General features: G+C 49.5%; 1 pseudogene; it reads left to right on the plus strand.

The window, feature by feature from the left end:
* LOC102475276 (NADH dehydrogenase [ubiquinone] flavoprotein 2, mitochondrial-like) overlaps positions 1-3825 on the plus strand; it is a 5566-nt pseudogene extending 1741 nt beyond the window's left edge.
* Positions 3826-11040: the final 7215 nt, after the last annotated feature.

Raw genomic sequence — 11040 nt, forward strand, 5'->3', positions numbered from 1 at the left:
CATAGGGCAGACAGCTGAGTCCACAGGGTTTGTGGGCAGCAAGGAGGGCCTACAATCTCTGGCTCTTGGATGGAGAAGGAGCCAGGTCATCCTTGGGCTCTCCTGGACTGTGGGCTACACCAGTCACCGGAAAAAGCGGAACGAGGTAGAGAAGAGCAGGAACATCAGTCCCACGATGACACTTATGATGCCCATGGTCAAGGCCACGCTGGAATTCTTCAGTGCCCTGTCTCTGTCTCCATAGTGGTTGGCATCCCGTGTCTGGGTGGGGGGAGGGCAATAAACAAGACATAGGTAAGGAAGATGATTTTCGTTAAGGGTAAGCACCACAATAGAAAGAGAATGAGGCTTCTTCTCTGCTGCCCTCCAGGCCCAGGTGACTGGCCTCACCGCCCAGTGGGGAAGATATACAAGGAATTTGCATAAGACAGCTGCACAAAATGGAGCTGGAGGAGCCTTATTTGTGCACAGAGATGCTCCTGAGACAACCCAAATACTCCATTTGATGTCACACCAGGAAACTGTAAGAGGATAGAGGCAATTGTCAAAAACCATCCAGAAGGGCATAATGCAGCAGCTTGCTTACAGGCCTGGATTCAGCACAGAGGCAGCAGGGTTGGTTCCCGGTCTCCGCTATGAACCAGGCTGCAGAAGTTTTAGCAGTACCTCCAATGACACTATAGGAAGTGGCAACTGTTTATACAACGTCTAAGAGAAAGCCAGTTGGAAAGTACCACATTCAGGTCTGCGCTGCTACACCTTGCACGCTTCGAAACTCTGACAGCACACTGGAAGCCATTCGGAGAAAGTTTGGAAGAAAAGTTGGAGAGACTACGCCTGACCAACTCTTCCCTCTAATAGAGGTGGAATGTTTAGGAGCCTGTGTAAATGCACCAATGGACTATGAGGATTTGACACCTAAAGATATTGAAGGAATTATCGATGAGCTCAAGCCTGGCGAAATGCCAAAACCTGGGCCAAGGTGTGGGTGATTCTCTTGTGAGCCAGCGGGAGGTCTTCCCTCTCTGACTGAACCACCAAAAGGACCTGGCGTTGGTGTGCAAGCAGGCCTATCATTTATATTCATTGGTAAATATGTCACAACAGACATTGGTGGGTGCTACTCAAGACAGGGGTCAGCTCAACTTTGCAGACTGAAGAGTCCACACATTGGCCATCTAAAAGAAGGGAGGCCCAGCAGATGGCACAGTAAGTGCAAAGGCTCCAAGGAGTTTAGCAATGTGTTAGGAAATGAGTCTGGAGAGAGGGCACTGGATAGACAGAGCAACATACATCTTTTTTTCCTGCCTCTCTCTCTCTCTCTCTCTCTCTCTCAGAGGTTTTTGCTCTAGAGCACGCGCACTCGCCAGAGACACAGAGAGAAACACAGAGTCAGAAAGCGAGAAATCAACCCTCAGGTGGATAGTCACACCACAACCCCCTTCTCCTCCATTCCCTTCTTGGGATCTTGGGCACACACACACACACGCCCGGTGTGAGTTTAAGCCACCAGGTACCGGGTCCAGGACTCGAACCGCGGTCGACTACATGGGAGTTCAGCGACATAGCCATTATGCCAACTGCTGGTCCCAGGCACAGCAACATCTTGTAAGCCACAGGAAGGAGTTGGTGGGAGTGTCCTTAGGAGGGTGTACAAATGGAGGAGTTGAGCCAGGGTAGGAAGGGAGTCCTTGGTTGGGGTAGAGCTGAAGGGAAGCCAACGAGAATTTCCTTATGCCAAAATCTGGGGTCAGTGTAGGAATGAGAATGGGATGGGACCCCAGGAGAAAGGGGAATGAGGAAGAGCCTCATGGAGACGAATGGAATAGTGAAATAAAAATGGGGTTCCTGGAAAGAAGCAGAGTGGTGGAATGTGGGAGAAGGGTGCTGTCTGGACAGAAGGGGAAACAAAGGAGGGGGCCTCCCAGAGAGAATGGGACGGAGATGGGAGGACCAGGGTGAAGCCTGGGAAAAGAAAGAAGGGGGGAAGGAAATGGGTTATGGAGGGACACCCTAGGAAGGAGGACATCCCTACAAGGGACAGCAGGGTCAGGCAAGGGGGTGAAACTCACCTTGATGGAGAAACAGAGGGCCACGAGCCCACAAGGTAAACAGCAGAAGATGGACACGATCGACAGAGGCAGGAAGTCGTTCACTGGGGCGCCCGCAGGATGACGCTCAGACATCACCAGATGGCCTAGCAAGGCCTGCAGAGCCCCGGCAGCCAAGTTGTGCCCTTCAGACAGGAAGCAGAGACCAGCAGAGACTGAGTCTGCAGACAGCAAGGAGTACAGCTGAGGCCCTCGGCAGTGTGGAGGGGCTGAACTGCTCCCACCAGGCAGGAGGACACCCAGGAGCTGACCCTAGCCCATCGGTAAGGGTCACACTAGTCCAGGTGACAATGCTCCACAGTGCCCATAAATCCTTTCCTGTACCATTTAACCCTCCCTGTCTCCTCTCATGCCCTTTTTTTGGAGAGATTTTTCCCTGTAGGGCGCGTGCGCTCGCCAGACAGACAGAGAGAGACATAGAGACAGAAAGCGAGAAATCACCCCCCAGGGGGGATGGTCACGCCGCAATCCCTTCTCCTCCATTCTCCTCTCGGGATCTTGGGCACGCACGCACACATGCCCGGCGTGAGTTTTAAGCCACCAGGTCCAGGACGTGAACCGCAGTCGACTACGTGGGAGTCCAGCGACATAGCCATTACGCTAACTGCTGGTTCCCTCCTCTCATGCCCTTTTGACTTCCTATGGGCTCCGTGCTGCTACCAACGATCTTTACCTTGCACCATATAACCCCTCCATCTTCCATAATCCTCTATGAATGCCCCCAGAACATGCACCCCAGAACCCTCTCCCTGCCCATATGGCACTCCCTCTCTGTTCGTCAGATTTCCTCACCCACCATAGCCTACTCCCCATCTGCTCGGAACATTCTCCTCATGCACCTTAACTCCTTGTTCCCACAGCCCCTTTCCATTCCTGGGAACCTCACTGATGTCATCATAATCCCATCCAGATTGCCCACGAAACCCTTCCAGTCTCCCCTCAATTCCCTTGCAATTCCCCATAACTGTCTCCTTATGCCCTACGACTTTCTCCCACTCTCCATAATGCACTTTGGTAACCTCCCTTCCATTCTCCCTAGCCCACTCCCTATCCCGTAAAATAGCCCCCCTGTGTCCCATCACTCCTTCCCCCTTATCCCCTTCCACTGCACCTTTACTCCTCTTCCTGTTCCCCCCCATAACTCTCCTTGTGTCCTATGGGGTCTGTATCGGTGCCCTCATAAGCCTCTTCCTATCCTACTAGAATCCTGCTAGAATGTTCCCTCTTAACACCCTCCCACTCCCTGGTTAGCCAGCCAACTCATTTCTGGTCCAGAACCAAGCCTCTAGGTTGCCAGGGGAGGGATTTCGAGGTACCGCCTCACTAATTGTTCTTCCTTTGACTCCACTTTCCTTCAAGCATTGTGATTGGTCCCTCTTGTGTAGGGGGAGGGTTCCAGGGATTTTCTTAGGGTCTGGGCTTCTGATTGGCTTAATGAATAAAGGAGGCGGTTCCTGAGCAGTCCTCTATCATCTGATTGGCTTGGTGAAGAAGTAGGTAGGAATTCCAGACACTTCCTTCCTCAAATTGAATTCTAAATTAGTCCCATAAACATAGAAATGGGTAGGTCTCTGAAACTGGGTGCTGTTTCCTAAACCTAGAGATGGGTTCCATGACTGCTACCAGCGGGATTTACTAATTCCTTCCATGTGCTTATGTGGCCTTTACTCTGTGCCTGGCCTCGTGCTGCTTTTCAGAAACCAGGAAAGACTAAGGCCACCCTTAGAGTTGGTCTATGAGGAAGGCAGAAGATAGACATTCACCTGACTTGAATAAATAAGCAAGATACTCTTTCTGACGGTACCAAGTGCTCTGGAAGGAAAGAAGTAGAACCATGTGCTATAGAGGGCTCTAGGAAGGCAACTTGAGGAGGGGAGAGGGGAGAGGAAAGTTAGGGCAGGCTTTCCTGAAGTAGGGACGCCTGAGCTAAGACCCAAAGGCTGAGAAGGATCCAGCCATGAAAAGCTATGAGGGCACGAGACCAGCAAGTGCAAAGGTCTGAGATGGGGAGGGGGTTGTGGTGGTGGAGAGACAGAGGCAACAGCAGTGTAGCGGAAGTGTGTCAAGAGACAGTCAAGAAGAAAGAGATGGGGAAGAAAAGGAGAGGAAGGGCTGTACACCCAAGGGAAGATTTGGGGTTTGGTTCTAAGAGTTATGGGAGCACTTTGAAGGGTTAAAACCCAGAGGTATGTAAAGTGATTTAGGATTAGGATTTAGAGCTGTTCTGAGTTGAGGCACCGTGAATAGAGTTGGGGGCAGGTGCCTGCGTCCATGTGAGTTCACAAAGCGATGGACTGGGACAGGGTATATGCATAGAGAAGGCGTCAGGGACAGTCAACCCAGAGAGGAGTGGGACAGCACAGCTTGGGAACACCAAAGCCCTTCCTCGGGATTCCTAGTTGGCTCCAGTGCCACTAGGCCCCCAGATTGAACTATTCGACCAGCTCCCATCCCTCCCCTTGAATTTGAGCTCCTGACTGGCACCTCATTGTCTCCATGGCTGATAGGCTGTGTTCGTCTATAGGGGCCGGGATTTTCAATGTACCCCTCCTGAAAGGATAACAGCTCACAGTTGGCATCTGCAGGGCAAACTCAAGATCAGGAAAGCCACAGGGGCGGGAAACGGGGGCCGTTTACAGTGACGAGTCATGAGGGTCAGTTGGTGATGGGGAGGTTTAGGCGGCTGGATCCCACGTGTCAGCTGTGCAGTTTGAGTTCCGGTTCATTCGGCTTGAAAAATACACCAGGCGCATGTGCCTGTGTGCCCCAAATCCTGAGAGGAGAATGGAAGAGAAGGAAATGCAGTGTGGCCACGTATCATCCCCAAGGAATGAGTTCTCACTTTCCCTCTCCTCTTTCTGGTGAGCCCACACGCCCTATAGCAGACACCAAAACCAAAGGTATTGAGGGCACATGTGCGTGCGTGCCCAAGATCCTGAGAGGAGAATGGAGGAGAAGGGATCGCGGCATGACCATCCCCCCTGGGGGGTGATTTCTCGCTTTCTGTCTCTCTGTCTCTGTCTGTCTGGCGAGCGCACGCACCCTATAGCAAAAACCTCTCAAAAAAAAAAAAAAAAGAGGAAAATAAAAGGTATTGAGGCAGTTCCATGGCACAGAGGTAATGCACTGCTCAGGAGAGTCTGGTCCTGGCCTGGTCAGCTTGGAGCACGCCCAGTGCCAGAATCAGTGGGTACCCTGGATCCAGCAAGCTGAGGGATTGGGCCTGGGGTGATCGTGCCGGCCCGGACCCTAGGGAGAGCACTCATCTCTCTCATTCTAGATGTACACACACATGTTCTATCATGAATTAAAAATTTTAAAAAAGTAAAGGTTTTTTCTTAGTCTTGTCCATTGAGAAGACTTAGAAACTGATCAACTCTAGTCCTCAGAGTTTGGCGTTGGTATTGTCACAGGTGAAGAAGGTAAACAACACAGTTCAGGAACTGCCAAGGTGGGCACTCTGAAAAACCATGCCTTACTTGTTTTTTTTTTTTTGAGAGGGTTTTTCACTATAGGGTGCGTGCGCTGGCCAGACGGACAGAGAGAGACATAGCGACAGAAAGCGAGAAATCACCCCCTAGGGGGGATGGTCACGCCGCAATCCCTTCTCCTCCATTCTCCTCTTGAGATTTTTGGGCACACACATACACACCCAGTATGATTTTCAGGCCTCCACATTTGTGACTCAAATTCCTCTCGGGATCTTGGGCACACACGCACACGCGCCCGGTGTGAGATTTAAGCCACCGGGTCCAGGACACAAACCACGGTCGACTACGTGGGAGTCCAGTGACATAGCCATTACGCTAACTGCTGGTTCCCACCATGCCTTACATTTCAGCTGCTATTCTAAAGTGGCCACCTTGGCATGAAGGGCAACCATAAGGAAACCAGCTCAAACACAGACTTGGCATCTGGCGTCATTGTCGCCTGATGGATGAGGCTCACCAGCCAACCTCGAATGTTGCACTTGGATATAGAATCCAGACAGACAGCTTCTGCAGGGCCAGCAGATGGTGTAATGATTACATCACTGGACTCCCATATAGTCGGCCGCAGTTCAAGTCCCGTACCCAGCAACTTAAAACTCACACTGGGCGCGTGTGCACGCATATGCTTAAAATCCTGAGGAGAATGGAGAGGAGATTGTGGCATGACCATCCCCCATAAGGGGTGATTTTTTGCTTTCTATCTCTCTGTCTCTCTTTGACTCTTCTGTGAGGGCATGTGCCCTGTAAAAATCTCTCTAAAAACAAAAAAATAAATAAGTAAACTAGAAGCAAATGGAAATCCACTGTGGTGGAGGATAACAGCACCATTCTTTGCTTTGAATGATTAATTTTTTCTTTTTTCTGCTATAGACTGTGTGTGCTTGCCGGAGAGACAGAGTGGAAGTGAGAAATCACCCCCTCAGGGGGACGGCCATGCTGCAGTGCTTATCCTTTATTCTCCTCTTGGGATCTTAGGCATGCACATACATGACCTGGTGTGACTTTCAAGTCACCAGGTCTGGCACTTGAACTGCCTTGTCGTCCATATGGGACCCAGTGCCTTAACCATCATGCCACCTGCTAGCCCAGCTTCAAATAATCCTTAAAAACATTTTTCTAATACAGTACCACTCAAACATTGAGGAAACAAGACTCTGTAAAGGAGAACCGAAAGAAACATAACCATAAAGACATTAAATATTGGCATTAAGAGATATAAGTATGCTAATTATGTTCAAAGAAATGACTTGAATGTAAGTAGGAATGTAAATGATTCAAGTAATTAGGTTCAAATAAATATAAACTCTAAATTTCTTTTTAAGGTTTTTGCCATAGGGCGCATACACTCGCCAGAGAGAAACAGAGAGGGAAAGTGAGAAATCACCCTCCTGGCGGGGGATGGCCATGCTGCCATCCCTTCTCCTCCATTCTCCTCTTGAGATTTTTGGGCACACACATACACACCCAGTATGATTTTCAGGCCTCCACATTTGGGACTCAAACTGCAGTAGGCCATGTGGGATTCAGAGCCTTAACCATCATCACACCACCTGGTGGCCCCTAAACTTGACACTTTTTTAGTAGAAAGCATGGAAACAATTTATGGTGACAAAGGAGATTTGAAAGAAAACCCAGGGACCAGCAGTTAGCGTAATGGCTATGTCGCTGAACTCCCATGTAGCCGACCGCGGTTCGAGTCCTGGACCTGGTGGCTTAAACTCACACTGGGTGTGTGTGTGTGTGTGCATGCCCAAGATCCCAAGAGGAGAATGGAGGAGAAGGGATTGTGGTGTGGCCATCCCCCCTGGGGGGTGATTTCTTTCTTTCTCTCTCTCTGTCTTTCTGGTGAGTGCACGAAAGAAAAAAAAAAAAAAAAAAAAACTCAAAAAAAAAAAAAAAACAAAGAAAAGAAAACCCAACAAAGTCTAGAATTGAGAAATATTAAATGATCTCCAGAAAATATGTGGAAGTATTTACACCACAAAAATTAGACATTTTTTCCTCCAGAGAGCCAGCAGTTAAACATTTCCCAGTATAACCACTAGCTGAAGCCACATACATTTGTCATTTTGTAGTTCTAAACTGGTTGACAATGGACAATTTCATATGGCTCAACCTGATATTAATATCGTTATAGAGGGCTAGCTCATGGCATGACAATTAAGACAGCTGAATCCCCATGACCAACCTCACAGTTCAAGTCCTGGACCCCGTGGCTTGAAAAACATGCCAGGTGCATGTACATGCACCAAAAATCCCAGCAGAAGGGAGAAATGGAGAAGGGACTGCAATGTGACCGTACTTCATTGCAAGGGGTGCTTTCTTGCTCTCTCTCTCTCTCTCTTTCTCTCTCTGGACTAGCACACACACTCTCTGGAAAAATAATGTATGTATTAATATATAGTTAGTGAAAATCATCTTCTTCATCCATAAAGCAGGGCCCATTACAGTCCTTTTTTCCTTAATTAGGGCAAGAATATGAAGTGATGACTCTCATATGACAAGACAGGTCATCCACTTGGTGGCAGGCACATTCCCCTGACTACAGTGCTCACAACCACTCTGTAGGTTTTGACGGTGCCTGGAAAGTAAGGACATGCCAACCCCAAGGTAACCACTGAAAGTGACCTCGGTGATGCTGTCCCCCCACCCTGGCAGAGAGTCTGATGACACTTCCTAGGGCTCGCTTTAGCCCGTTCTGTGCTGCTTGCATGTGCTGCTTATAGGATGCCTTTGAATTCCCTTCTCTCGACTGAGAGGGCCCTTCTTCTCGGCTGCTAGCCCTTCCTCCTGTCTGGTCAGATCTGTACCGCCTTGGAGGGAAGACATGAGAATGGATCTCACCCAAGAGCCCCTGCCTCTTCCAAGGCATTACATGCTCCAATTCTGGTCTGACTCTGTCCCCTTTGTGGTTATAACCCAGGGTTTAAGAGTCTGACAGGTTGGGGACCAGCAGTTAGCGCAATGGCTTATGTCACTGAACTCCCATGCAGCCGACTGCAGTTAAACTCATGGTGGCTTAAACTCACGCCGGGCGCATGTGCGTGCGTGCCCAAGATCCCGAGAGGAGAATGGAGGAGGAGGGATTGTGGCGTGGCCATTCCCCCTGGGGGGGATTTCTCACTTTCTATCTCTCTGTCTCTCTCTGTCTGTCTGGCGAGCACGCACGCCCTATAGCAAAAACCTCTCCAAAAAAAAAAAAAGTGAGGAGTTATCCAGACCTGAATTAGCATCATGACTCTGTTACACTCTCACCGTGTGATGGGGGGGCAAGTGGCTTCGTGACTATAGCATGGGACCTATAAGAGTCTCTACCACAAAAGGGACAAGAAATACTACAAAAACCGGTCAAGGGGAGGAAAAGAGGATACTTCCTAGAGTCACCCTCTATCTCACTGTTTTTGCTGATGGCATCCTCACTGTCCTGCTATATTGGGGGACCACGCCCTGATGGCTCAAGTCTTCCCAGGCTGCATTTCCACAAACCAAAGAACTAATAACGTAGTTCATTTTTACATTTGTAACAGAAATAGCTGAGACTGGGTTCATTTAAAATGGTAGAGAGGTTTTTTGTTACTTATTTCTTTTAGGTGGTCAAATAAGTTTAACTTAAGGCAACTAGGTTTCATTCTTTGCTTACCTTTTTCTCATCCTAGTATTAGTTAAGATTAGTTTTCTTCCATTTAATTTTGGGTTTCACTTATTTTTATCTCACAAATTGTGAATGATCTGGAATGTATCTAGGGGTACGTGGGGGCAGGCGACCCCCAGAGGTGGTCACTTGTCATGTTCCAGCAGTTCAGGGCTCTTGCATGTCCCCAAGCAGCTCTTTGAAGCTCCAAGGAACCCCCTTTCCTGATCTAACCGTGCCTGAGACAAGGCTCCCAGGAAGCACTAGGCTCACCCCTCGCTGTGGGCGCCAAGGAAATCCCAGCCTCTCCTTGACAGAGCATGGCAGCACAGGAGGGTGGACAGGCGACACCTTTTCCCTCCCAAAGTAAAATCCTTACCCTGCCAGGCTGGGCTCTATGACCATGGAGTAGCCCTGAGGATAGGGGGATTTAAAACATCTTCCCCTCCTCATCAGAGGGCCATGCCTGCAGAGGTGTACCTGTCACTCAATAGGCAGGACCTGTGTCGCCAGGCCAGAGGAGGCGGGAAGCAGGTGCAAACACACGGACCGTCTTCTCTACGGCTGGCTGAGGCCGGGAGAGGGACTGTCGTAACAACACAGACGAGTTCCTTCATCCCCTTTAGTTATTCATGTCAGCCATGGCTGGGTCTCACCGGGCAAAGGCCAGTTCTAGCCACAGGTATTCGGGCTCTGTCCCATCGTGCACACTTCGGAATTCCAAGTGCATAAGTGAATGAGTGAATGGATAAGCTCATCACCCCCTCTCAGAACCTTGTATGAAGCAGCGCTGTTTGGACTGTACAGCAGGTGTAACTGAGGCTCCAAGAGGTTTAGTGACTTGCCTGAGACCACACCATTGACCTCGAGTGCTGCAACCTGCGAGGCGCGGACCCTGAGTGGGAGCACCGGTGACCTTGAGAAAACATAGAAGCTTAAGTAGAGAAAAGCAGAGATTAAGAAAACCAGGTGTCTCTGATAGAGATACAGCAGCCCTGAGCCCTTCCCAGGTTTATACTTTTAAAGGGGGCGGGAGAAGCAGAAGGTAAAGCCAGGTGTTTTCCATTATCTACTGCAGCCTGGAACATCTTGCCCCTTGCAGTTCTAAACCAGCCTCCCCTGGCCTTCTCTGGATGAAACATCCTTTCCTTTAAGCTCCACCGGAAGTGCAGCATCAGTCCAAGGGAGCGGGTCTGTGTTTTTGCTCCTTTTTTTTTTTTTTAAAGAATTATTTAATTTGACACCAGCAGTTAGAGTAATGGCTATGTTGCTGGACTTGCACATAGTCGACTGCGGTTCGAGTCCCAGACCTGGTGGCTTAAACTCACGCCGGGCACATATCCATGCGTGCCCAAGATCCCGAGAGGAGAGCGGAGGAGAAGGGATTGCGGCGTGGCCATCTCACTTGGGGGGTGATTTCTCGCTTTCTGTCTCTGTCTCTCTCTGTCTGTCTGGTGAGCGCAGGCACCCTATAGTAAAAAACCTCTCAATAAAAAAAAGAATTATTTAATTGCACTTATTATTTTTTAATTTGACCAGACAGAGACCGAGAGAGAAAGGGAGAAAGCAAGCTGCCAAGTCTGAGATTCGAACCGCGGTCCCCCATGTAAGAATACAGCCCCTTTATCCAAGTCACCTGCCACCCCTTCTACTCATCTTTAAAGGTCACCATTGTTCAGCTGAAATTCAGCAGCTCCCTGCACTTCAGATGAGGAGCTGTCTGAGGGCTCTGCCTGCCCGTCCTCCCACCTACCCCTGGAATCTGCACCATGACCAGGAAGGAAAATATGAGAGAACTTTATTTCAT

The sequence above is a fragment of the Tupaia chinensis genome, unplaced genomic scaffold (assembly GCF_000334495.1).
Source record: "Tupaia chinensis unplaced genomic scaffold, TupChi_1.0 Scaffold149922_1, whole genome shotgun sequence".
In the NCBI taxonomy this organism is placed as follows: domain Eukaryota; kingdom Metazoa; phylum Chordata; class Mammalia; order Scandentia; family Tupaiidae; genus Tupaia; species Tupaia belangeri.